General features: G+C 43.1%; 1 protein-coding gene and 1 long non-coding RNA gene across 3 annotated transcripts in view; one reads left to right on the plus strand and one right to left on the minus strand.

Moving 5' to 3' along the window:
* LOC128350479 (uncharacterized) overlaps nucleotides 1-23,852 on the plus strand; it is a 133,351-nt gene that overhangs the window by 88,294 nt on the left and 21,205 nt on the right. The window lies entirely within an intron of this gene.
* LOC128351098 (uncharacterized) overlaps nucleotides 1-23,852 on the minus strand; it is a 112,597-nt gene that overhangs the window by 83,822 nt on the left and 4,923 nt on the right. Inside the window, exon 1 of one of the 2 annotated variants that reach the window (XR_008319582.1) lies at nucleotides 17,584-17,681. The exons of the other annotated variant lie outside the window; for it this stretch is intronic. This is a non-coding gene — a long non-coding RNA (uncharacterized LOC128351098). Of the gene's footprint in view, nucleotides 1-17,583; nucleotides 17,682-23,852 lie in introns of those variants that run through there. 2 annotated transcript variants of the gene reach the window in all.

Below are 23,852 nucleotides of genomic sequence, written 5' to 3' on the forward strand. Positions count from 1 at the left end.
AGCTAGCTAGCTAGCAAGCATCTGGCTACCAGCCTCAGTATCCCAAGGATAATCAAGAGCAAGTAAAGAGAACAGCAGCACCATTAGGCATGCAGCTGAGGGCCCAACTCCATGTCCCCACTCTCCCAGAAGGTCCCATGATGTTCTCCAAGGGAAAGGAGGATATTTTATATTTCTGGAATGGCTTGGCCTAGAGTTCTGAAATTTGCCAGAGACGTAGGACAGGTTAGCAGGACACTGTGTATTGATCTTGAAGCAGATGGTCAATTAATTGATTTTTCATGATGAGCCTATAAGTGGCTTGTTTCATAGTAGAAAATTATAAAAACATCCATAACTGACCACCGCACCCCACCCGGCCGGTACCATCATTCTACCCCTTATGAAGGATTCTGCTATTTGCCTTCATTAAAAAGTGCAACATGCTCCACCCTTTGCCCAACCCTTTACATTTCCAGAATGGCTAGGCTTAGAGTTCTGAAATCGGGCATACATATAGCACAAGATGGCAGGACTCTGTGTTCAATGAAATTGATCAATCCTGTTATTTTTTAATGAATTCCCCTCTACTCCATTAAAGCTTCCAGAAAGTAGATGAATTTTTGATTTCTTTCCCCCTACTTCATTAAAGCTTCCAGAAGTACTCCATAGAGTACTTCAGATCTAGTGAAAGTGGAACTAACTGTTACATCTGAATGAATAAACAACTTTTTAAAATATACAAATGCACTGTGCTCAAGGTAGTTTGTGGTCCAGGAGGTCTGCTTGAGAACTGTGAAGCAAGGGGCATGTGTTGTGGTTTCAATTTTTTTTCTTTACAAATGAACTATCTGTCCAAGTTAGTTTTGTGTTTGAACTGTGGAGCAAGGGACTCATGTTGTGTCTCAATTAGTTTGTGAATGTTCAAGAAGCTGTGTGAATCCATTGGGCTTGCATAGTCTTTTTTTTTTTTTTTTTTTGCAAATGCACTCCAGCCCAGGTTTGTGGTGAATGATCAAGAAGATGGGTGGATCCTTTGAACCTTTGGGAGTTATGTAGTCTCCCTACCACCACTGGCAATGCACTCTGACTCAGACTTGTGAATTTGGGGCAAAATGTATATATACAGAGAAGATGCTTATTTTGTGTGTGTGTGGGGCGTAATCACATTAGGGACCAAAATTACATAGCTGCACCTCTGTGAGAGAACATAGATATCAAGCTTGAAGCTCTTACTTTAGCCAAGTTAAAATAGCAGAGAGAGAAAATAGCACTATATTCAGCTGTATTCCATTTTTGTCTGTCTGTCTGTCAATCACCTCTCCTAATTGGGCAAGGAGACACCTTTTAAAGTGGTGGCCAGGCACGGAGGGAGGCCAGCGGCGGCCCAGGTCCAGCCTGCCACAGTGGCCCCCCTAGCCCCACTTCCTGTGTCAGTGTCTGATGTAGGGAGCAGTTAGCCGCCCGCTCTGTGTCCAACGTCAGAGATGGAGGCATGGTTTATTTCCCCAGTGGGGCCGTGTAGCCCCGTTTGGAAGCTAAATCCAGGCAGCAGCACTGCGTTTGCAGCGTGGCCAGGATCAGTTCTCCCTGACTTTAAAAGGCAGGGAGAGCCACTCCTGGCCAGTCTAGCTCCCAAATGGGGCTGTGTGGCCCTGTTTGGGAGGTAAGCCACACCCCCACTTCTGACATCAGATGTGAGGGCGTGTCAGGGGTGCAAGAAGTTTTTTGAACCCATTTGCTCAATGGTGGCAACGCCCCATTGGTGGCTCTCTTTTATTTAGCAGGGGGAGGCAACTGTTCCCTGGCACAGTGTCCCTCCAGTGGCTGTTGCTGGTGTACGTCTTATGCTTCTTTTTAGATCATGAGTTCTTTGAGGACAAGAAACCATTTTGTTCTATGTTATCCCTCTCAGAACCATTTTTTGGGGTGTGAAAAGCTGTGTAATGTTGTTTGTTAGAAAGCATATTAAAATTATTTATACCCTGCCCCTCCAGTACAATACTGTTCAGGGCAGCTCACAACAGTAAAAATAATATAAAGTTTGAAACAAGAAAACAAACAAAACACAGCATATAATAACATCAATTAAAACAAACTCAATTAAAAACAAATGAATAAAAAGTAAAACAACATAAAATAAAAATACAATATAATGGTGATGATATATGCACACTCCCCTACTCCAGACAAGATTTAAGGCCTCATTTAATGCATAGATAAAACAAATTAAAAACATTGTTTTTGGTTTATCTACACATTAAAAGAGGTCTTAAATCTTGTCTAAAATTAAAGGTCCATGAATTTATCATTAAAAGATTTCGAAAGCCTATCTAAACAGATGGGTTTTGAGATCTGTTTCCCCTGCTAACTGAGCAAAGAGGCACCTTTATAAAGTGGTGATTCTCTTTATTTAGCAGGAGGAGAGCAACTGGCCCTATTCGTCCCCAGCACAGCATCCCTCCAGTGGCTGTTGCTGGAGTCTATCTTGTGTTTCTTTTTTAGATTGTAAGCCCTTTGGGGACAGGGAGCCATTTTGTTTGTTTGTTTGCTTATATCTATGTAAACCGCTTTGGGAACTTCTGTTGAAAAGCAGTATATAAATATTCATCGTATTTGTATTTTTAAAAAAAAACCCTAAGGGAGGGAACATGGCAAAATTCTTCTGGGAGGGCATTCCATAGCCAAGGGGCCACAACCAAGAAGGCCCTTTCTCTTGTCCCTGACACACATATCTCAGTCAATGGTGGGACCGTGAGCAGGGCTTGAGAACAAAGAGCCCTGTCAGATCTGTATGGGTGAATGTGGTCCAACAGATACCCCTGCCCCAAGCTGTGTAGGGTTTTAAAAGTCAAAACCAGTATATTCCCAATTCCACTGAATTAGGCCCAGAAGCAAACTGGCAACCAGTGAAGTTGCCACAGGATAGGTGTGATCCTTGACAAGTGACTAGCACCCACAAGCATCCTTCTGGCAGCATTCTGGACCAGTTGAAGATTCTGAGCCATCTTCAAGGGCAGCCCCATGTAGATCGCATTGCAGTAATCCCATATGGATATTACCAGTGCATGAGTGATTGAGGTCAGGACTGACTTCTCCAAGTAAGGTCACAGCTGGAGTATCAGCCATAGCTGGTAAAAGGCACTCCTGCACATCACAACCATCTGTGCCTCCAAGGACAGTGTCAGGTCCAGAAGCACCCCCAAGCTGGGAACTTGGTCTTTCATGGGGAGTGCGGCCCCATCTAGGACCAGATATACCTCACCACTCGGATAATCAGTTTTACCAACCCAGAGCATTTCTGCCTTATCTGGATTAAGTTTCAGTTTGCTTGCCCCCATCCAATCCAGAACAGCCTGCAGACATCAGTTCAGGACATCCACTGCCCCCCTGATGTTAGCTGACTGAAATGATAGGTAGAGCTGGGTATCATCAGCATATTGATGACACTGTAGCTCATATCTACAGATGACCTCTCCCAGTGGTTTCAAGTAGATGTTAAACAGAATGGGAATAAAATAGAACCCTGCAGCACCCCATAGGCTAATGGCCAAGGGGTAGAGCAGGCGTCCCCCAGCACCACCTTCTGGGTTCAACCTTCAAGGTAAGACCAGAGCCACCATATCACAGTGTCCCCAAGTTCCAACCTGGAGAGGCAGCTCCAAAGAATACCATGGCCATTGGCACTGAAAGCTGCTGAGAGATCTAGAAGAATCAACAGGGTCACACTCCCCCATCTATCTCCCGACGTAGGTCATCCACCTATGTAGAGCAACCAAGGCAGTTCCATCTCATATCCAGGCTGGAAGCCAGACTGGAAAGGATCCAAGAAATCAATTTCATCCAGGACTGCCTGGAGCTGAGATGCCACCACACACTCCACTATCTTGCCCAAGAATGGAAGGTTAGAAACCAGCCAGAAGTTGTATAAGATGGCTGGGTCCAAAGAAGGCTTTTTCAGGAACTAATTACTGCCTCCTTTAACATGAAGGGCGCCATCCCCTGATTCAGGGAGGCATCTATCACCCCTGCCACCCATGGACCCAGCCCCTCTCCAACCACTTTCACCACCCATGAAGGGCAATCATTGAGCACACATGTGGTAGGTCTCAGACTTCCAAGCAGCCTGTCCATCTCAGGCAACACAATCTGAAAGGTATCCAATCTAATTTGACCAGATGGTACACTGGCAACATTCAGTTCTTGTTCTGCAAAAATCTTAACATCCAAGTCAGCCTGAATATGAGCAATTTTATCTGCAAAATGTAATGTAAATTGGTCACAGCGGGCTGATGAAAGTTCAGTTTGATGGTTTTTGGGGCCCGCACTGAGTAGCCCCCAAACCACCTGAAAAAGCTCTGCTGGTCAACATTAAGTGGATGCGATGGTGGCAGAGAAGTAAGATTTCTTCACCACCATTACCACCACAAAATAGGCTGTAAGATAGTATCTAGCCTGTGTTGGATCATGTTCATTCTGAGTTTTCCGCCAATAGCGCTCAAGCTGTCTACTGGCCTGCTTTATCGCCCACAACTCTCCTGTATACCAAGGAGCCGCTTGGGCCCAGTTGGTCAAGAGAGGACACCTAGGCACAACTGTGTTAATTACCTGACTCATCTCATCATACCAGAGAGAGACCAAGGTGTTGACAGCATCGTCCGCTCTCTCAGCAGGAAAATCCCGCAAAGCCATCAAGAATTCATTAGGATCCATAAGCCTCTGAAGGCAGACCATCCTAATGAGTCCCCCATTCTTGCAGAGTTCTACCCTCAGTCCAGTCTTCATCAGATAGTGATCCATCCATGATAATGGTATTAAAGCCTCCTGGACAATCCATGGAGCACCACTATCCAGCAATGACCAAAGACCAAATCAAGTGCATGACCTGCCTGTCACATGTGTGGGACCAGGTATCCATTGAGACATGGTAGTCATGGAGGACATGAAGTCACAAGCTACACCAGACAAGGCAGTCTCGGCATGGATATTAAAGTCCCCCAAGACTAATAGCCTTGGGGACCTTAATACCCCATCTGAGACCACCTCAAGCAGCTTGAGCAGGGAGACTATTAGCTAGCAGGATGGGCGGTATACTATCAGAATCCCAACTTGGCCTCATGATCCCAACCACCACATGTAGGCACTCAAAATTATCAGAATGGTGGACATCTGGTGAGGCGGATGGTCTACCACTGGACCAGGGCAACCTCACTTCCCTATCCACCCTGCCTTGACCGGTACTGGACACAGAAAGCTGGTGGGCACAACTGAGGAAAGTTTTTACCACCTCCTTCCTCCAACCAGGTCTCCATGATAGCATGCTCATCCAGGATTGTCTCCTGGATGGCGAAGGTCTTCTCATTTACTGACCTGGCATTTAGCAGCACAAGTTTCAGGCAAGGTGGTTTAATAGCAACAACAGCAATGGTAATAACAACAAACTGCTACTACTACTATCTACATATACCTGCCAACTGAGGATTCTGCTTCATATATCTGATGGTCTTCAAAAGCTTAAAGTTGTGCCATCGAGTCAGTGTCGACTCCTGGTGACCACAGAGCCATGTGGTTTTCTTTGGTAGATTACAGGAGGGGTTTACCATTGCCATCTCCCATGCAGTCTGAGATGATGCCTTTCAGCATCTTCCTATATTGCTGCTTCCTGATATAGGTGTTTCCCATAGTTTGGGAAACATACCAGCGGGGATTCGAATCAGCAACCTCTTCCTCCCTAGGCAAGTTATGCTACAATAAATGTGTTCGTCTTTGAAGTGCCACAAGGCTCTTTGCTCTATAGACTAACATGACAACTTCTCTGGGAGGGGGAAGAGTGTATGTGTGGGGGAGAGGGAAGTTATTAAACATAGTTTCACGACAAAATGGCTCTTTTATTTCCTGGACATGGGCCTCACATTCAGCTTCCGACTGTAACCATAGCCCTTGATATGAATCTCTGTATAACTGATCTGAAAGTAGTTGCAGCCTGGAAGTGTCTTCCCATATCTCTTTTCCTCGTGAGCTCTTGTTTCTCTCATGTCAACAATGATTTTTAATTCTTTGACAACACAATTCATGGTAAAGCGTGTGTGAAAAGCGTGTCTGTCTGTGGGTAGGGAGAGTCTGTGTATAGTGTGTATTTGTCTTTAAAAAGCAGTGCTTTTAACTGAGAATTTCTTCCCTTGTGTGAAAAACATTCCCTATACACAGTGTTGATATAAGGAACAAAGGAAACCCATAGAAATGAACAATATGGTAATGGAAACAAAAGGCAAATGTAAAATCAATGCCAATTTTTTTAAAGGGCCACGCCCATGCCCTGCAGTGTTTAGAGCTGTGCCGTATAAAACACAATTCAAATGGATTCAAGAGATTCAGAGAACTGAACTGGCAGTATGCCTAAGAGGAAACCAGTCAGGCTATGAGCCAGCTTGGGGTGGTGACAGCCTGAGCCAAGAACGCGAATTGAAGGGACATGGTTGTTTACACTCTCTATATCCCATAGGCATATGGGCTTTACCAGGCCCATGATAGTGTCATCCTGGCTCCCTCAGTGGTGGATTAATGGAGAGGCAGAGTAGGCATTTGTCTATGGCGGCAAAATTTGAGGAGCAGCAAATTTTGCCACTCCTCAAATTTTGCTACCCCTCTCTGTGTGGGCAGCGGTGGCTGCAGCAAGGGTGGAGTGGGTGAGGAGAAAGCCCCCCCCCCACTTTTACCTTCTATATAAAAAAGGCAAACCTTTTTTGTTTAATGTAAAAGGATGGCAAAAGCCTTTTTACCTAGTGGTGGCAAAAAGCTTAATCCACCCTTTGGCTCACTCCTAACTGTAAAAAACTAGGGACATGGCATATGGTTCCCAAAAAGACATGGGAACCTGTGCTTCATCCTTGTAGCCCCACTCATGACTGGAGCAAATGTCCTCTTCCTCCTTCATGGTGGAGTAGTGTACGACTACTACGACCACGAATATTTATATACCACTCTTCAACAAAATTCTCAAAGCAGTTTACATAGAAAAATAAATAATACATAAATAAGATGGTCCCCTGCCCCCAAAGGGCTCACAATCTAAAAAGAAACACGGTAGACGCCAGCAACAGCCCCTGGAGCGATGCTGTGCTGGAGTTGGTTACAGTCATTGTTGGAGTGGTGGCCTAGGGCTGGGGAGATGAGAGTTCAATTCCAGTGGGAGCCAGTATGTGCAGAGCTGCAGCTGCAGCGTATTCTCACTCCTTCCACCCCGCCCAGACACCTCACTCTCTCTCTCCTTGCCCCACTGCAGCATTAACCCAGGGATTTGGAGCTGCAAGAAACCCCAGTGATGTCTTGCAAGACAGGCAGCAAGGCATGCAGGCATTTCCCAGGCCAGGACCCCTCTGTGTGGAAGCACACCCTGGGAGCCACCACTTCTAGGGGTGATGTGCAGATGATTCGGCTTCAACAGTTTGAAGCTGAATTTCAGGAGCGACTGAGACAGCTGAGCAGGGCGAGCACTGAGTGAGAGTGAGTTTCAGCTGCAGCTCATTCTCTGCTTTGTGCCAGTCCCACCTGCACCAGCTGCCACTGTTCCAACCTCAGTTCATCTGTGAAGCTCAGAGTGACCTTGGGCCTCGAATGTTCTCTGCATGATTGTTGTGAGGATCAAATGGGGTGGAAAGAACCATGTATGCTACTCTGAGCTGCCAGGAGAAAGTGTTAGTTGTGACTGAAGATGTTCTTGGAGGTCCCCCCACACAACAGTTTTCACAATATAAAGCCATTAAACTCTTTAATGGCTTAAATTGTCAGGGTTTCTTTCAACAGTCAGTTGGAGATTGATGCTGACCCCTGGAGACTCCAGGGCAGTCCTCAAAGGCTGACAATGAGGGCTGTGCAAAGATTTGACTTTGAAGCTTCGAAGCCCAATTGCCTGCACATCTCCCCAGCCCCAAGGAGAGGTGAGGGCTCCCAGCTCTTGCTTCCACACAGAGCGGTGGCGTGAACTCCCTGCATGCCTTGCTGCATGCTTTCCAAGATGTCACTAGGGCTTCCTGTGGACTCCAATCCCTTTAATGGCCCTCTCTGGTGCTGCTCACAGGACTGCTCTGGGTGGAGGTAAGTACTGAGAGTTTCCACCTCCCCGTAGGGCCGAGGGCAATGCGCAGGTGATTCAGCTGTGATGCTTCAAAGCTGAATCTTTGCACAGACCTACTCTGGCAACCCTAGGAGGAGTAGGATAAAAATGTAATTAATAAACAAATAAGTAGTTGTCAGCAAGAATTTTAACTGTTGTTAAGATCAACTATGATTTCCCTTAAATCAAGATCTGAAACCACTTTGTAATGGATTTCAGTTTTGGAATTAAGGGAAAACAAGGTCAGCCTTAACCTTCTTTATACAAAATAGTTACAAAATATAAATATTACCAAGACAAAGTACACTTTACAAGACATTTCAAAATACATCAGACTGTTCCTAATAAATGCAAGCATTCACCACTATGATCTCTAATCTATAATTAAACACTGTTGAACCAAACCTTTGGTGGTTTAGTTTCATTATATGTTTTATGCATATAATGAATTATTACCTAATTTTAGGTAAGAACATATTATTTTACATATTTGGGTTTAATTGCTTGTGAGTTTTTAGACATAACACGAGATATGGGTAAACATACATGAATATGTTTTACATGGTGTGCATTTGAGTCAAGATTTCTGCTCTCTTGTGAAGACAGATTCTAAAGTACATTGGGGCACTAGGCAAAAGTTGAAATTTGAGAGCCAAACTATGCTTGAAGTCAGAAGCAACTTAAGAAAAGCCCCCACCAGAGGAGCAAGTTGCCTGGCTTGGTGACTTCGCCCCATCACAGCCCCATCCTCCTAGGCCAGCGTGCACCGATACCGCCCTTCTTCCCTCTTGCCACCCCTTCCCGGGAGGGAGAGTTCCTGGGAGTTCCTTACCCACCTCACCCATGCACCTGGCTTTGCTCCCTGGGGGCTCTTGTCACCACTAGTCTTGTAGTAGCAAGCATGACTTGTCTCCTTAGCTAAGCAGGGTCCACCCTGGTTGCAAATGAATGGGAGACTCGAAGTGTGAGTACTGGAAGATATTCCTCTCAGGGGATGGAGCTGCTCTGGGAAGAGCAGAAGGTTCCAAGTTCCCTCCCTGGATTCTCCAAGATAGGGCTGAGAGAAGTTCCTGCCTGCAACCTTGGAGAAGCTGCTGCCAGTCTGTGAAGACAATACTGAGTTAGATGGGCCAATGTGGGCATAAGGCAGCTTCCTATGTTCCATGGATTGCACAGTTGTTGCAGCAGCAGCAGCAGCAGCAGCCTTTGCCTTGTTCACTGGCCCACCTGCTGCTCTGTAGCTGCTGCCCTTTCCCCATCAAGGAGATGAAATAGACAAGTGTGGCGCTGCCAGGAACACAGCAGCAACCAGAGCGTGGCAGGCCAGCCGGCAGGTGGGGGAGAGAGGTGATGGCTGTTGTTGCTGGAGCCCTTCATTTCTGTTGTACAGTCTGGACAAAGTTGCGTCCAGATGCTGTAGCAATTTCTTGTACTGAACATGGGGTTGGGCTAGAAGACCTCCAAGTACTCTTCCAATCCTATAATTCCATTGCAGTGCCATAACGCTTCCCCACTGGCCTGTCCTTGATGGGCTGAGAGCACTCACAATGAATCCATTGTCAGGCTCATAAAGGAAGTCGCTGCAAGAAGGCTCAGTTTGCCCAGTGCGCAATATTATAAGACAGTCTTGCTGGACAGGTTGTCTGTGTACCTTCTCACTGCTCTTTCTTCCTCTGCTATTCCCTTTGGCTGCTGTGACAAAACTTCTTTACATGATCAGTAGGGTTGCCAACATTTCATTGCCAGAATGAGGGACACAAGTTGGCGGGGGCTGGCTGGCTGTCTTGGGGGGGTGGGGAGCTGTATGCAGTGGTAATCAAGAGCCTGAGTATCATTGTAATTGAACTATATGCTATTGAATAATGCCAGCATGGTTATTATTTAGAACATATTCAAGTTATACCACCTTTCAACCAAAAACTTCTCAAATTAAGAAGCTGCTCACCCTGTCACCAAAATGAGGGACAAATGCTGTCCCTATAGGGACCAACATTTCATCCCTGAAATGAGGGACGTCCCACGTAATGAGGGACAGTTGGCAACCCTAATGATCAGCTACATGAGAGGCGAAGAGCCAGAAAAGGGGTGGGCAGGGGGTGGGGAGTCACTCCTATCTCTCTTCTTCTGTTTTTAATTTCTGTGCCCTGGATCCTATAAAGTCCAAAGGATATAGGATTGCATACTTTAAGTAGGACTTGGACTGCCCATGTTTCACGCCCCTTATGCCAGTCACACTTCATGGCTCTGAAAAGCAGATCCGCGAGTGCTTTTCTGAATCACTGCTACAGTATTTATGTAACCTATTAGTCACATTTGTATTCCACCCTTCCTCCAAGAACCTGAGATATTTCCAGTTCCCCCCCACATAAATGGTATGAGATGGATTCGGCCATTTTCTTTCATTTATATTGTATTTGTTTCTTCTTCTTCCTCTGAGAACTTCAGGGTGGCATCTACATAGACTTAGAAACCTAGATTGCCAATTCAATTGCCTGGAGACAAGAATTATTGGTTTCTTTTTATGACTCCCCCATTTTTGTCTCCCCCAAGGTAGAAGTTATAGCTGTCCATAAGAAACAATGTGGGGGAGGGAGAAAGAATTTTAGTGCAGCTGTGACTGGGCACGCAGCAGCATGTTCCCTGAAAGAAAAGGTAGAAGCAAAAACTGGAATTTGTTTTTTTCTAACTTGAGTCTTATTACATCTGAAACAAAATGTGGGGTGTTGGGTTTTGTTTTAAATGTTAAAAACATTATCTGCCATTGAAAATGCAAATTCAGTTGTACACTATCTCCACTGTTAATAGCAAAATTGAAAAGGAGCATTCCAAGTGAAATGGGGAAGCAGGGAGTCGTGTGAGTCTAGAGTTCTACATCTATGGCCATTTTATCACTACCGCCTGTGAGGTAGTGAGGTAAGTATGTGAGGTAAGTATGGTAATATGCACAAACAGCCACGAGGGAAAGTTTCTGTTCTGCAGGTTTTCCTGTGTCCCACCTGTGTTTGTATAGAGCCCTTCTAGAATAATACAAAACCTTATAGTTATGGCTTGTGACCAAGGTTAATAAAATACATGCTGTTGTTAAAGATCAAAATGTTTCTCTGTCCACAAAATAACATATATTACAAAGTGGAGCTGAACCCACAAGCCTGTTCGGAGAAAGGAACAAAGAACTGGTGTGGTTATATTTTGCCAGCACTTAAAGCTGCCGAGAGACAATGGCTGCCGCAATGGAGATACCCTTTCACAGTTTAATCCACAGCATCAAACCTAGGAAAGCGTGCTATGAAATATTGAGGCTGTTCATGCAAGCAACCCTATCCAGGCTTGGGAAGCCCAATCTGGGCAGGGCTGCTCATGTGGAACACCGGGATTGGGGCCGATCCTGGCTCTGCCTTCCTGGGTAGGCAGAGTTTTTTACTCAGGCTTTTACCTGGGTAAGATGGCGCAAGCACACTCTTTTACCCAGGCCCAGGGGTGTATGTCTGCTTGGGCTGCAGAGTGCCCAGCTTGAGTGGCTATCCCTCAATATACTGCACTCCTTGCGTGGTGCATTAAGGGATATCTGGAGGCTGGGCTTGATTTTCTTGGCCTCCAGAGATCCACACTGTTCAGATCAATGCAGATCATGTGGGTACACAAGCCACACAGCGGATTGGTAATCGTCTGGGGGGAAGCTAGGTTCGACCCTGCCTCTCCCCACCGCCTGCCCTCCCTGCCCCAGAAACAGTCATGTGAACAACTTCAATATATATTAAAAGCTGGCCAAAGAGCTCTGGAATTTAGCACACACATAGTGGAGGATGGCAGGACTCTGTGTATGTAATTTTGAAGATATCGGCTCCTCCATTGATTTTTAATTTTTAAAAATCTGCCACAATTCACAAATCCGAATACAATTTCCAGGATACTTTTAATCCTGGAAATTGTATTCGGATTTGTGAATTGTGGCAGTTCCAAGAATCACAAGGACAATGTATATTTAATTTTGAATACATTGGCCCATCCAATTGATTTTTAATTAATTTTTGAAAGTAACCTGGAGATTGTACTCGCATCTGAGAATTGTGGCAAACAATGTCACATCTGAGAATCACAAGGGAAGTGATGCAACATCAAAGAATCCACCACTTGCTTTTTAAAATGATGTTAAAAATTAAATTAAAAATGGGCTAAACACATAAAGAAATGCATGGGTGGGTGGACAGGCAGGCAGATAGATGGCAGAAGATGGCAATGACTGGGGGAGGGAGTGGACATTTTGTACTTCTGCCACCATTTTGTGCTCCAATATTATGGTATTATTTCTGATACTTTTCCTGATATCCCCAATACATATATCGGATAATTTTAATCCAATATAGCCACCTAAATTTCGGATCAGAATCGTTTCTGATATTTTCAACGTTGCTATTATCAGGACATTTCTATTACTGGAAATCTGATATTGCAAAGGCCTAATGTTTGTGTAAATGACTGCACATTTCACTTTGAAAGTGAACCCGGGTAAAGGTCCCTCAAATGCAGGTTGCAGATAGAAAGTGTACTACCATACATACACTGAATATCACATGTGACCAACTGTATGTGTGAACAGATCTGTATGTGCATACACTGTACATGTATTGTATTTGCACTGATTAGCGCTTTCCAGATTGGACACTAAAACAGTGTCATTACGTGTCCGTTAAGTGTGCTTCTGTACTGCCTGAGTTTCAACATTGCAATCCTTGCACTGGCAGCAAGGTGCTGTTCACATTTCCGATGCCTTCTTTGGGGTTTTATTTTTGCAATACAGTGCTACAACGTTGCAATAAAATAGCTGTATTTTTCCATTGTATGAGGTTTATGAGGACTGCTCCCCCTGCTGGTGGCTTTGCCAGAGTTTGTGTTCCTTTCTGTTATCTTCATTTGGACAGGCCTTCCAATTTTGGAAGGAAGTCTTCTTCCCTTTTATGGCTTCCTTGACATTACCTATTAGCCATTCTGGCATCCTCCTGGACTTAGTGGTACCTTTCCTCCTTTTGGGTATACAATCTGTTATCTGGAAAGCACTAATGCAAATAAAATAATGCCTTATTTAACTTTGTAAACATTGCTACTACTTTGACTTGGAGTTCTGTAAAAATAATTCTTCTACAGATTTGCATACTCAAGTTTTACCATTTCATTGTTGTACTCATGCTCAAAGAGGTCTGGGGAGACAGTATGAGCATTTGTCACAGAGGTAAGGAATCTTTCTAAAAACTGTAACTATGGTGCAACTTTGACACATATTAAGGAACCAGCTCGCATGAGCAAGAAGAAAAACTGCTGAGAAAATTACAGTCTGAATCACAGTTAACCTTTGCCTCTGCTGTTAAACTGTTTCTGACCATGGGATCAGCAGGTAAAAGAGTGCTGCACTCCTCCGAACTGGAAAGGGGAATAATAGTATACAGGCTGCACTAGGAAATTTATTTAAATTTACAAAAGTAACTGTAGAGGACATGCAGATGACTCTGGGAGGTTGCTACCACTGTGGAAAAAACATGCACCAAAGACCTACAAATTGGAAAATGAAAACTGCCACAACAGTGGCTAGCCTGACAAGTCACAAGAGCATTCAGAGATCGCGTTTTTTTTTTTTAAATGCAGTTATACAAAGCAATGTGAACGTGCAATTTAACACTGACAGAACCTACGTACTAAAGGAAGCAAGTTCTGAAAATGTAGATGATTAAGTTTGCTATTGGAGGTTACTGTACCAGGCAGGAGACTGGACTAGCTGATCGGCAAGATCTCTTCCAATTCTAAAAGTCTGTGATTTAATGATTCTAAGTAGACTATGCTATCTACACTAAGAATCCCTAAAGTGGACACCATTCATATTGTACAAAATGTGAACTATAAGAAAGTAACACTTGAACTGGACAGAGGGCAACTCTCATGAATTAAGCATTGCATGACACCTTACGGAAACGTAGAGAGCCTCCTTCACAGCAGACAGCAAACTTATATGATGTACAAATGCAGGAGAAGCTATTAATATACTAGTAAATACTACAGTGCCTGTTTTATGTAAAGACCAAGTGTGATAATTACTAGTGATGTTTGTTCCAGGTACTTAACTCATTTGGAAGAAGATGTTTAGCTGATTTGCAATTAAATTGAATCAAAGGAAAACTGGCTCTAGAAGATCTATTAGTTTGCTCCCATGAGGTTTTCAAAGGACTAGATAATCTGAAGATGCTAGCTGCTTTGGAGGAACTACTTCAAAAATATATGTTATATCTCATAGTGTAATATAAATTTATATATATATTTTATATTTTTATATTTTCATTCCCTTGCTAGCTGGGTAAAAAGCACCTTCCAAAGTGCTGGCCTTCTTATATTTAGCAGGAGGATAGCAATTGTCCAGATTCAGCCTTGCGTAATGTCACTTCCTGATGCTTGTTTTAGATTATTTATGTATTTTATTTATTGTTAAATTTGTATACCGCTTTTCCTTCAAACAATCCCAAGGTGGTTCACACAAAAATTAAAAACAAGACTATAAAAATGACACAATTAAAATATTAAGCTAAATATAAAACAAATCTAAAAATATTTGACTAAAAAGATTAAAAAGATTTAAAATACAAGCATAAGAACTGTACAAAATACAAAGAAGCAGCAGTAGAGACAATCATATAAAAGCCTGGGTAAAAAGCCAAGATTTCACATGCTTTCTAAAAACTGATGGAGACCAAGGAGTGAAAAGCCACTGGGAGAGCATTCCAGAGTCTGGGGGCAGCAACAGAGAAGGCCCTGTACCACATGCATGACAGCCGAGCCTCCCTCATTGTCAGCACCCAGAGCAGAGTCCCCTCAAATGACCACATCAAGCAGGCAACAACCCTTGGGAGCAGGAGGTCCCTCAGGTACATAGGAAGCTGCCATATGCTCCCAAGGGTTGCTCAGGTCATATATTTCTGTCCTCTCATGTCTTTTAACTCATGCATTTTTATTACTTTTACTACCTTTTAGGCATTTAAGCCCTCATGTTATTTACTATTTATAGTATTTTTAGTATTTTTAGTTCTTTTAGTATATGTCATCATTTTTTTTAATCTAATCTCACTTTTAACATGTAATCACCCTTATACTTTATGCTGGTCTGTGAATGTAATAAAGATTGATTGAGGTAAACCACTTCATGAACGTTTTGTTGAAAAGCAGTATATAAATATTCTAAATACATGCATACAATAAATAGTATATCTCATTACTTCAAGCCCAGGCCCATACTTTTCAGTGAAAGAAAAAGTTTAATGGCTGCAGGAAGTGGGTTCAATAATGAAGTTTGCCTATGAAGGCAAAATCTATGAAGTTTGCACAGTGGGCAGCCCCAGGTGGCTCTTATCCATAAGTAATGAGTATACATAGTCTGTAAACAGGGTATCACTGTTGGATCAATATTCCATCCCAACATCTGAGTATCTTTTTGCAGCATTAGCAAGGACAGCTATTTTACAATGTTAGACATAAAGCATGCCTATCAGCAGCTTTTAGTGGATGAGGACTCCAAACAGTATGTTACCGTCAACACATAACAAAAGCTTTTTTAAATGGCCCTGTTTACCTTTTGGAGTGTGCTCTGCACCTGCTGTCTTTCAAACTGCATCCTGGACAATATAAAAGCAATCAAAAAGCCCTTCAGTCTATTAAGGTTGCTGTGTTGAAAGCTTGTCTAGGATTGTTGAATTGCTACAGCAGTTTCCCTCCCTACTTTATCAGGCCCCTGCAGAACTTGCTTAAGAAAAAGGCAAACTAGCACTGAGGATGGCATATTAACTTCCTTCCCTCCCTATTAGCTTGTATTTTTAAATCTTTTTAGTCAGATTGGTTTTATATTTCCCTTCCTTCCCTTAATAAATACATTTAAAAAAAAAAAAGAACAAATGTAGAGTATCTCCAGACCATTCATATCTACATGGACAGGTAACAAATGCATGCATTCATCCCAATCCCTTCAGCCTCGGTCCTATGGGTTTCATTTACGCCTGAGGACTAAACTGTCTCCATCTTTGGCCTCATGTCATCTCAAAGGTTTCAGTCATTCAGTAATTATCAGTAGTAATTCCACTCACGGGGTCAATGCATCTTGCTGCGTTCATCCACTGACCCCCAAACAAGCCTCCTCTAAGATTTTAGGGTCAATGGAGCGGGGAAAGAAGCTTGCACACACACCCTTCAGCTCCAAATACATCTCCAGGATTGGGCAGCTACAGCCTCTGCATTCAAACAGAGGGCCAGCTAGGCAGATCTCCCAGGGCCAACTTCATGGAGCAAGAAAATATGGGTGAATGGTGAACATAGGAACACAGGAAGCTGCCTTCTACCAAGTCAAATCATTGGTCCATTTAACTCAGTATTGTCTGCACAGACTAGCAATGGCTTCTCCAAGGTTACAGGTAGGAGTCCCTCTCAACCCTATCTTGGAGATGCCAGGGACGGAATTTGGAACCTTTGGAACCTCAGTGGTTGTGTGGTAGAGCGGGAGAATAAAAGGAGGAAAAATATCTCTCCTCTTTGCCCTGCCCCATTCTTTTTCTTCAGTGGTGGTATATAATACACTGCGAAAAAAGTTCATGAGTCTATGCTTCTTGTCTCAATTTTTCCTTCAGGCTCAGGGGCGTAGCAAGGTTGGAGTGGGCCCAGAGACAAGATTTTAAAATGGGCCCCCCCCCAAAGTCCAGGGCCTCCGCACACCCCAGGCCCCCAAGGATTTAAGTCTGATATTCCAAAATAAGTATGCTGCCTGCAAATACATTTCACTGAATACACACACACACGTCACAATATATAGTGATATACATTGAGTACTATACATTTGTATTACTTTTAATGCCTAGAACACACTAGAAAGATGAATTATTAAAATGGGCCCCTCGCTGCAGATTAGCAAAGGAGACTTTCAACCATGCAGGGTGAACCTATGTTTGTTTTCTCAGAATTCTGAACAAATTCAGTCAAGTTTGATTGCAGGAGGTTTTTCACAGGAGGCTTTTAAAGCCCTTTAAGACACATCTCCTCTGGAATGGAGGTGCTGCATTCACATGTTGGCCAGATTTACCCTGAAGTCCCTGCAAGTTATTGGGGAGCAGTTCACACACAAGAAAAATAAAATAAAAGCACCACACATGCTTCACAGTTCTCACTCAGACCTTCTGGGTTGCAAAACAACTTGAACATAAGTGCATTTATAAATGAATGAATGAATAAATAAAATTAATAAAATACTGTTCCAGAAGTTTTTGCAATTTTCTGCCATGAAACAAGCCACTTATAGGACTTTTTAGATAGCTTTTTTAAGTCAGCAAATTTTCCAAGCTGTTTAAAAATAAATATTCAGAGACTTCTCGGTCCCTGCTCCCCCACCCCCATATCCAAGCCCTATGGCAAGCAGATCCCTATATATGGGGGGGGGCGGGAAAGGTAACCACAAAAAGGAGTTCACACTCTACCTGGCAAATGCTGGTCTGGGTTAAGCAGGGCAGCAAGGGCTCTTCTGCTGCAGAGAACACTCTGGCTGCCTCCTCCTTCCTGGCTTGCTTGGGCCCTACTCGAGTTCAGGCTTCACTGCGGCCTACACGGAGGCCTCCGTGGAAGCCCCGCCCACCCACCGATCAGCTGAGAGGCGGGAGAAAAGGAGCTCTTTGCAGCTTGCCTGCTGCTTCGATTGCGGGCCAGCAGAACAAGCAGGAGAGACGGCGAAGAGGGCAAGTGGCTGAGAGGCCTTGGGGCTGGGCAGGGGGCAATGGGGAGTCACATGAGGTGCCTCTGGGGTGCCCCTCCAGGCAGTGGGGCCCCCAGACAACTGTCTCCCCTTGCCCTATCATTGTTACGCGCCTGTTCAGGCTGCTCTTGTCTTCTGGCAGTTCAGACCACATGTAATTAAATCTTCGTAAGTAGAAAGTGAAACACTAAAATTTAAGTATGCAATTTGGCTCCTTCTGGTGCTTATTATTAATTTGTTGAATGACAAAAAAGAATGCCTAGGATGTTGAGTGCAGAGATTGGAGATTAGGAAGAAAAAAATGATATGAGATTAAAGAAACTTCCCAGTAGAAAACCTTTACAAAAGGGGCCCTGTTTTCAATGGCTTGTTACTGCCAGGATTTAGCCTCATTGTTGGAGACGCTTAAGTAATCATGTCTTAGGAGACTTTGTTCTATAGCAAAACTGATGTTTTTCGATAACAAAATGGAACAGAAGCAGCAATTCTGCAAATGGACATTTGTAGAAGCATTTAAGAGAATGAGATATAAAGATATAAAGAAACAGAAGTAAAACAATGCTCAGAAAAAGATTGTAGCACATTAAGATACACAATAATATATATAATTACAGCATAATCATAGCTAGCCGGCATTCTGTAGAACAACTGCTCCACTTATTTGCTCAGTTGATCTATACACTCATACAAATTGTGATGCACAACTCCAAGTCCAGGGAATGTCGCTTCCATATTGGAAGTTTTTCTATTGCACACACACAGGCTTCAATCCTGGTTACCTGTCCTAAATGCTGGTTAACCAGTGCAGTTTGATCAGGATTGCCCTGAAATTCTGGCCTCTCACAATCAGCTCCATAGGGCTCACTAATGCTGATTAACTTTTTAACCAGGATCCTTGTGACTGAACTCAGCCTATACAAAATAATATGATGAATATTCACCCATTAACATTTTCAGGGCAAAGCGGGGGCGGGGGCTCTTAGAGGGCCAGAAATGTTTTCTTCCATTATCTTTCAAGTGTTGCTTCCATTTGTTTGCAAGTATTCTTTCCCTTACTGCTGCTGTTTTGGCACAACATACTTCTTCCAAGCTTTTTTCTTCCCCAAGCAATTTCTGCCAATCACATGCTACATAGACACTCAAATTTGACTGCATGTTGATGTCCCAAAGCCAGTTTGAGTAAATGGCTGTCATGATGGGTACCATTATGGGGAAAGTGTGGATTGCAGTGATGCATCTGCAGGCTTGGAAAGCAGCGACTGCTTCCTGGTCTCTCTCTGAATGGGCACGTCATGTAGTGATTCAGACTGGGCTACTTGATGATGTCACAAAGCCAGTTTAGAGTGAGGGCAAGGCTTCTTGCCATCACTCAGCACTGGTAAACAATTCCACCCCTTTTTACAACACTCCTAAAAATAGTTACTGAGGGCACTTTTCACAACTGCTGAAAGCTTTCATGAAACATATCCCTTTTGACTCAACCCTACTATAAAGCTTAAGAATAGTACTTGTTGGAGGGTTAATGCCAAGATGAACTTCTATAAAGCCATGAGCAAAAGCGGCAGGACTTCACATCCTGTTTTAAATCAGGAGAAGGCAAGCTATTTTGATAGGAAGCTCACACTTGTAGGACTGCTATACTCCTGGGAGAAGCAGAATGCAAAGTCCTGCTCACTTTTTGGTACAAAGGTTAATCTTGTATTAGGTTTGTTTTTTTTAATGAAAATTACCAGTCCACCTGTCAATACATACCTGTATTCATCATTTATAGTACATCAATGGGTGTGTGCATGTAGGGAGGAACAGAATGCTCTCAAATTTACAAAAGCTTTCCACCTAGTGGCCTAGAGGTGATGTTCACTCACCATAGGTAACTTTCTGTATGACTAATACAATCTTGTAAATAGCAAATAATATCTTTCAAATTTTAATTTAGTACAGTTGCACAGATAATTAGACTGTATGTGTTACTGATGAATAAACAAGTTGAGACTCAGCTCAAAGTCTCCAGGGTAAGATGGCTTTAATCGGCACTGTGGATAATTCCTTTAAAGGATTAATGAAATGGTTGATGAGACTAGAAGCAATTCAGTTCTTTTAAACTGACACCACAACAAAGATCCCATGTGCTTTTCTGTGCCTTATACCTAAGCGATAAATACAGTCCAGGTATGGTTTGTCTGCAGTTTCACTCACAAGGTAAAAGAACGTTTTTAAGTTGTAAGAGGAGATAATCCACCCTTTAAAGGTGGCACCTTCCTTTGAATGTTACTGGCCAGATTAGTGATTATTTTTTCTAGGGTTTAAAAAAATCAACAGGAACTTTTTCACACCTGGCTTTTAGTTCATATCTCCTCTGGAATGGAGGTGGTGGATTCATATATAGGCCAAATTTACCTTGAAGATCCTGAGAGCTATTGGGGAGTACATGTGGTGACAGCCAACAACCTGGATGGCTTTAAGAGTGGTATGGATAACTTCATGGAGGAGAGGTCTATTATCGGCTACTAGTTGGAGGGCTAAAGGCCAACTTCGGCCTCAAAGGCAGGATGCCTCTGAGTACCAGTTGCAGGGGAGTAACAGCAGGAGAGAGGGCATGCCCTCAACTCCTGCCTGTGGACTTCCAGCGGCATCTAGTGGGCCACTGAGTGGAACAGGATGCTGGACTAGATAGGCCTTGGGCCTGATCCAGCAGGGCTGTTCTTACGTTCTTATGTTCACACACAATTTGGATTTTTTTTTAATATGCACGTTAGCATGTAGCCTGATTTATATCTGGGGTAAAAAAAAACCCCACTTTTTGTATCGTCTTTTTTTTTTTTTTTTTTTTTGCAACTTTGAACTCACAGTAAAGCCTGTTAATAAACCCGCAGTAAAGCCTGCTGTCTGGGAAAGCTCCAGGCTACACCTATGTGCTCTGATCATAGATTTATTTATCATTACATTTTTATACCACCTCAAACAATTATCTCTAGGTGGTGTACAAATAAAAACAATAAAAACAGAGCAGTTACATGTAGGCCAGGGTAAAGTTACATGCAGTTACATGTAGGCCCACTGAGGTCATCTGAGGAGGTCCGTCTCCAGTGACCGCCAACCCGTTTGGTGGCTACACAGAGACGGGCCTTCTCCATCGCTGCCCCGAGATTCTGGAATGTGCTCCCTGCTGAGATACGATCTTCCCCATCTCTGGCAATTTTCAAAAAACACCTGAAAACCCATCTTTTCACTCAAGCTTTCTCAGCTTCCTAAATTTTTGGGGTTTTAATATTTGGTCTATTTTAAAATTCAAAACCTGATTTCAGGGTTTTTAATCACTGTAATTGTTTAATTGTTGTTTTAAAATGTTTTTAAATTGTTAATTGTTATATTGTTTTTTAATTTGTTTTTGGTCTTTACTGTTTTAGTGGTTTGTTTTAATTGTAAACTGCCCTGAGCCATTTTGGAAGGGCGGTATATAAGTCAAATAGATGATGATGATGATGATGATAATAAAAAGAGATGCATTTTTAAGGCCTTCTTAAATGTCACCAGAGAGTGGTGGAGAAACTTCATATCTCAGTGGAGTGCGTTTCAAAGCTCAGGGGCAGCCATTTAATGGCACCAGTTTGATGACTGAGACTGACAACCCATGACCATTTAGCAAAATATAGTTCTGCCCCTCAAACTATCATCTGGGGAGTAAAGGGGCTTCCAAGAGTTGGCCATCCCTCATCCTGATTATTCCACCATTATAATGCATTTCCCACATTCCATTTCAGGATGGGAAGATTTGAGATGTGGTAGTGGATCACAACCACAGCCTGAGATCAACTCTGTTTGCTTAAATCCCATCTATACTCATGTGTTTAATCAGAGTGTGTTCACAAGGTGGAACTAGTCAAAACTGATCCCATGTGGGATCACTAGACCATTGCAACTGGATTTGAGCAGAAGAGTTAATATTCATTTGAGTATGTTGATTAATGATTTGTACAGTACTTTCCCATGCCTGATACTTCATATCTGTTCACTGTTCTCTCTTTTCAATTCCAGACCTTTCAGGTTTCTGCCTAATCAACATTTAAATTATTAACATTACTGAACTGCACAGTAATGTTGCTATGGCAAGTCCAGTGGGTTTTGGCCAGATAAGTAATATTTTTTCCTAGGATTAAAAAACCACAACAGAGCATTTATTCCAAAACAAAAAAGCTGATGGAGGCTCAGAGACCATTGAATATCTCTTTGGTCAATAGTACTCATAACCTGAAATGCAAAATGTCAGGGACAGAAGCTACATTTTCTTTTCAATCTGTCCTGCCCCACAACCACCACCACTTGTGCTCCTTAGTATGCCTGGGATGTTGTTCAAGTTACAAGATTTTTTAAATCTCTAACTCCTCAGCCAAAATCCAAGTATGAATCAATTCTTTCTTCTCATCACCTAGCTTTTGTTACCAGTCGGAGAGTTGTTAAACAATACCTTTCTGTCTAAGGGGTTGCCAAGTTTTGCAAACTGATCCAGGCTTTTAAAGATTTGTTCATGCAAGGCAAAATAATAAGTTGGAGTAATTTATCCTGGAAGCCACAAATGGTTCCTTCAATTAGCTCCATCCTCAGATCCAGCAGAGAAAATTTCTCCTGAGACCGGTCTTAGCTTGGAAGACCTCTTGCAGAGTCCATGTGGGTAGGTACACACAATTTGTTGCAAAGACAGATTTGCTAACAGGAAGCAGAAGTTATACATAGACGTGGCCGGGCAATGACTGGTCATGTTGGGAAAGGGACATAGCAAGCCATTGAGTTGATGAAGCTACCTGGACTCCCAGATGCCTATAGTTTTATACAGAGAGGCATGTAACCATATGTTGTATGAGAAGCAACAAAAGGGAGGTGGAGTTTAGAGGAGGAAAAGGAAGTAAAGAGACAGAGTGAATAGTTCAGAAGATTTAGAGAAAGAGCATGCAGTAGCTGTATTAGCTGCAGAAGCATTCTATAAATAAAAGAAGTGTTTACTTAATCTTCAATTGTTTCTTTGCTTCTGAAGTGTAATGCAAAAGGACAGTGCTGCAGAAGGTTCCAAATTCCCTCCCTGGCATCTCCAAGATAGGGCTGAGAGAGACTCCTGCCGTAACCCTGGAGAAGCTGCTGCCAGTCTGGGTAGACAATACTGAGCTAGATGGACCAATGGTTTGACTTGGTAGAAGGCAATTTCCTATGTTCCTAGGAAACGTGTTGGAGATGGAGTTCCAGTGCATCGACTTTTTGCACCAACTATCCTAATGACCACTAGGGGCACTGGGAAAAGAGGTAGTTAGTGAGGGTGTCCTTACCTGTCCCTGCTTGCCTCTACTCTATGCCTTGACTCATCAGGTACATCCTATAGTGTGTCAGTCCTCTTCATTTCTTCCTAGAGAGAAGGTGGAAGCATCTCTCTCTCTCTCAACACTACCTATTCATTATGTAGCCTATAGATAGAATAGGTCTGTCCTATCACAAATGTACTTCACTAATAAATGAAGTTAGTATTTAGATTGTACAGCAATCTCCATGAGATAGCTGCAACACCTAAACTCTGCACTCTTCTCTGTAACTGGAGTGGGTAGCTTCTTAATCACAAAACCCAACAACATGGTGGCAGCAGAAAGTGTATAAGGAGGCCCATGACGAGAAGCAAGCTCAGGAAGAAAGCCTGCAGGAACACAAGGCCTCAGTGTGTCTGCAGTATACTGAAAGCAACATGCAGGGCTTGAGGACTCCAAGTTCCCTGGATTTCAACACAAAGAACTTGGCACAGACATGGAAGCAGTGGAAGCAAGAGTATACCCTACATACAGACCCCACCATGAGTGTTCTGAGACGGCAATTTTACTTTGATTAACCTCAGAAGGGCAAGTGTGCGTTCACATATCATCCAACTTCAAGTTGAATTCCCTGTGAGCTATTGGGAAGTACTCCAAACACGATTCAGGGTTTTTATTGCTGATTGGAGCTTAGCCTGATTTACGTCTGGTT

The sequence above is a fragment of the Hemicordylus capensis genome, chromosome 3 (genome assembly GCF_027244095.1).
Source record: "Hemicordylus capensis ecotype Gifberg chromosome 3, rHemCap1.1.pri, whole genome shotgun sequence".
NCBI classification, from domain to species: domain Eukaryota; kingdom Metazoa; phylum Chordata; class Lepidosauria; order Squamata; family Cordylidae; genus Hemicordylus; species Hemicordylus capensis.